We start from the raw sequence: 4,888 nt of genomic DNA on the forward strand, positions 1-4,888 counted from the left end.
GGGAGATGGTCTCAGATTACTCAGAAAACCCACTGAAGATTACGCTTTAGGCACCAAAAAACCAGATAAGCCTGAGCCCTCACTGGAAGGAAAGGCTGAACAGACTGGATACTGAGGCTAGGGACAGACATTCAAAAAGCCTGAGACTGAATTGATTCAATCTTTGCAGGTTAATCTAACCTGCCTAGGCTGAATCAGTTTGTAACTGCACAGATATTCCCCTCTGGACTGAAAAAATGCCAGCAAGTGCCTGCAGTGGCTCAGGTTAGAAGCCGGGGGGTGGGGTGGGGAGGGCTATAGCAGCCCTCCCTCCCCTTTCAGAGTGCTGAGCTGAGGGCAGTGTGGCCAGGCCCGGGCAGGATGCTCTGATTAGGCAAGGGTTCCCCTCGCCCTCACTGGTCAGCAAGGGAGCCAGGAGGGATTTAGTTACACAGTTACACAGCACATTACCAGCTACCTGTTGAATAGCTCAAAAAGCCCTAAGCGGCACTGTCCTGTCTGCCTTGCCTCCCACAGCATGGACCATAGCCAGCACATGGTCTGCTAGCTAATGTTGAGAGGTGTCTGTATAAGGCAGAGGGGAGGGAAGAATCCCTGCTTCAGAAGGGAGTGGTGATGGGGGGAGCAGGAGGAAGCCAGGCAGACGCCCTGTACCTGCAGTTTCTGCCACAGCCGCAGCCAGGGACTAGAGGGGAGGGGCCAGGCAATCTGGGTTGGAGCAGAGAGCAGAGCCCTGCCCAGACTTGCAAAACACCTGGGATGCTGGGGGACTCTGGTTTAACTTAAACCAGCAAGGGGTCTGGGACAGACATTGCATAAACCAGTTTGATCCAAGTCAGTTACGTCTGATACTACATTCAACCAGGTTTATCTCAAACTATTTTCAGCCATTTTAAAACTGGTTTATGTGCACTGAACTTCTGTTCTGTTACAGTTTTAAACCAGTTTCTGATCACTTAAACCGGTTTATGTGTAATGTCTGTACCTAGCCTGAGTTACTGTGTGGGTCCTATCCAGATATAGTGGGCACCAAATGGGAGCATCGATCTAGATTTGACTGCAAACCAGGAGGCACGTCTCTTGCAGAGCTGGTGATTGATGTGGTCCCAGTGAAGGTTCAAAGGCCATGAGGATGAGGAAATGCTAGCCACACAACACCATTGTATGCTACTCTAAATTAGTTATAAAAAGTATTAAGCTACATTAAAGAAAAATCTGGTGTAAGGGCATGAAGGTGATTTCCACATACCTTTTCTGCCAGCGAAGGAACCATAGTAGTTGAAGTGTTAGGTGCACTCCCCAAGACTGTCAAAATGATATATTCTGCTATTGTAACTATATGTGTGAAAAATTTGCACCTGATCGCAGATATAACGATGTCTGCTAAACCCCCAGTGTGAATGCAGCCCTGCTGGTAGAAGGTTGGTGACAAAAAATAGTCCTTCTGTCAACATAGCTGTATCTGTACCAGAGGCCCCAGCCACTTAGGTAGTGCAGCTGTAGCTAAAATGGCAGCAGCACTGTAGAGTAGAGGGCTTAATAAAGAGTACAGCAACGGCATCACCCATGCACAACATCTCTCATGCACACTGCGATTGACATGACTTTTCAAGATTGCCCAGCAGCTCAATGCCAAGAGCTCCACATCCCACAAGTAGGAAGGCAAAGAGGCCCCCAAAGAAGAGCAGGTAATTTTAAATGAAAGTCATACTGACCCTTAACTGCAGTGGTGCTGCCACACAGCTTGCTATAAATGAAGAGTGACAAATTGTTTTAGCTGGATATAGGCTTTCAATTTACCTCACTCTATTGCCCTAGCAATTGCAAACTCTAGGAATGAAACACACATTTTGCAGCTGTTATGAATGGGCCTGTCCAAGGTAGGTGTGGATCCAGCTGGAGAAAGTTGAGAAATGGGGACTGTGGAATTTACCATTCTCTCAGTGGCAATGGGAGTCTTGTGCATTCCTTTTCCCACCCTGGGGAAAGGCCAGGTAAGAAGCTGGGAAGCAGAGGAGGAGAAACTCTTCTTTACAGCAGAGAGCACTGGGATATTATACTTAGTATGAGATCTGCTGCCAGACATTCAAATTCTAGGAAGTGAGCCCCTCTAGGCACACTTGGAAAAGTTTGCAAACTCTTTGCTACTTTCCTGTTAGGTTCAGGGGAAAAAGCAAGTCTGAAAGCTGCCAACATTTCTTTATTGGAATCAGCTGTTTTAGCTGAGCTTGAGTCAGGCCATACAGACAAAGAGAAAAAAGGAGACAGACCTCCTAAAGGCAGAACAAAAATAGCCTATTTGAGAGTTCCTCCTTACTCCCCCTACCTTGATTGGATTTTAATTAGACTCTCTCTAGGCTTGTGAGCATGCATAATTTTTATCTTGGGGGGAAGAGAAAGGAAAGAAGGATATTTTATGGTAGGTGGGGATTTGGTTTACAATTTATATTTGCCAAGATAATCTCAGGAGAGGCAACACCTTATTTTCACAAAGATCCCAAGAGACAGCAGGTGCTTTCACAGAACCATATTTGCATCTGGCAAGTTAAAATAGCCAAAATAGCCCAAACAATACTTATCCCTAAATCAAATAACCAAGATCCTTTACAGTCTTTTTTCATGCTTCTGATCTTTAAAGGCCTAATCTAAAGTCCAGGCAAGCAAGGAATAGTGACTGGCATTGATCAGGACTGCTGAGAGCTTGTTTGTACTCAGTTTTTGCACTTTAAATTAATGAGTTACATAAATTGGTGCAGCTTCCAAGGGTGGACCCTGTTATACCCAAAACCAGGGTGTTTATATTGGTACAGCTTGTTTTGGTTACTGAAATAAGCTATATTACTATAAACACCCATATAAATAGATGTATATAACTACATCCACATTGTGGAAGAAGCAACTTAACTAAATCAGGGCATAGACCCAAACAATATTTACAATGGTTTAAATGTGGTTTAAGCCTGAAGGCTAGGCACAGACTCTACACATAAACCAGTTTAAGTGATCAGAAACTGGTTTAAACCTGTAACAGAACAGATGTTCAGTGTACATAAACCAGTTTGAAAATGGCTGAAATCGATTTGAGATAAACCTGGTTGAATGTAGGATCAGACTTAACTGATTTGGATCAAAGCAGTTTATGCAGTGTTTGTCCCAGACCCCTTGCTGGTTACGATAAACCAGACTCCCCCAGCATCCTGGCATGCTCTGGGCTGGGTGGGGCTCTCTGGTCTACAGCAGAGCTGGCCCCTCCCCTCTGTTTCCTCACTGGAGCTCCATCAGAGACTGCAGGCACAGCAGGGTTTGCCTGGCTTCCCCTCACTGCTCAAGAAGGAATCCCACCCCTCTTCCCTCTCCCACAGCATGGATCCCAGCCCCATGGACCCTAGGCATGTGGTATGCTAGCTAATGCCAAGAGGTGTCTGTGTGTGTCTCTCCAATTTCACTGGGACAGGCAGACAGAACAATGACTACTTAGGGCTTTTTGGAGCTAACCAACAGGTCAGCTGGTAAGCTGTTAAGAAGAATTTGAACTTTGCGGATAACACCAAGTTATGGAGCAACATGGTCACTCTTGAAGACAGGCTGCAGATACAGACAGAACTAGACAGGCTGGCAAGTTGGGTGGATCAGCACCAGATGAAGTTCAACATTGAGAAGTGTAAAGTGCTCCATCGGGAACAAAAAATCCTCAACATACTTACATGCTTGGTGATGCCAAACTGACTAGCACCACAACTGAAAGGGACCTAAGGGTAATAATTGACCATAGTATGAACATGAGCCATCAGTGCAATGCTGTAGCCAGCAGGGCAAACAATACTCTGGCATGCATCAATCGATGCATCTCCAGCAAAACCAAAGAAGTGATTCTTCTGCTTTACTCAGCATTGATGAGACTGCAGCTGAAATACTGTGTCCAGTTCTGGGTGCTGCACTTCAAAAAGGACATAGAAAAGCTTGAGAGAGTTCAGAGAAGAGCCACCCATCTGATCAGAGACAAGCCATATGAGGAAAGGCTGAGGGACTTGGTTCTCTTCAGCCTAAAAAAGAGAAGAATAACCTCCTAAAACCTCCTGCAAACTTCCTATCACAGGGTGGGTGGGCTAGCTTTGGCCCAAGTTGTCTTCTCCAGACAAGCAGGGAGGCATGCACTAGCACCTCCTGGCTTCTGGCCTGGGCCACTGCAGACATGTGGCTGCATTTCCAGAATTAAAAGTGAATTTGCTTATCAGTTCAATCTACAGAGCTTAGACTCATGGGTGACTGGTGCCTCCTGATTCTGGGTGGGGCATCAGCCACTGATTGCCGACCTGGGGGGATCCCACAGTGGCCAATTGCTGACCAGGGGGTGCCCCACTTCCAGTTTTGCCACCGGTACTTCTCTCAGTGTAAGGGGGGCATGCTGGTGCTTCTCTTGCCACAGGGGGGGGGGGGGGTGGATAGACAGCATGCCAGCACTTCTCCTAGTGCCCCAACTCCTGGGGGCTAATTTCAGGGGGGGCACATGTCCCCCTTACACCCCCCTACCCATCACCAATGCTTAGACCAATGTGCAAAGATTTAATTGATTTATCCTCAGGCTTTTTGACTGTCTGTCCTTAGCCTAAGTGTTCTGTTACATGTAGCTGATCAGTCCTCCAGATATGCCACAATACATATGCCTCATCCTTCCTATACACTGCTGCAACTGGCTAATCTGGTATTTAGCCAAAACTCTACTGACCCCTTTTTTCCCCCACTGTTGGCACTTTTTAATCAATAAGCTCCCTTTCCATTACTTGGTCAATAAAAGCTATCTTCTAACAACCAGCTGTGTCCACACTCTCTTCTGGACCACAGTTCCTCATCATGTTCTCCCAGTCCCTGAAAACAAAAATGTGTGGGT

This window comes from Alligator sinensis, unplaced genomic scaffold (assembly GCF_000455745.1).
Source record: "Alligator sinensis unplaced genomic scaffold, ASM45574v1 scaffold6_1, whole genome shotgun sequence".
Taxonomy (NCBI): domain Eukaryota; kingdom Metazoa; phylum Chordata; order Crocodylia; family Alligatoridae; genus Alligator; species Alligator sinensis.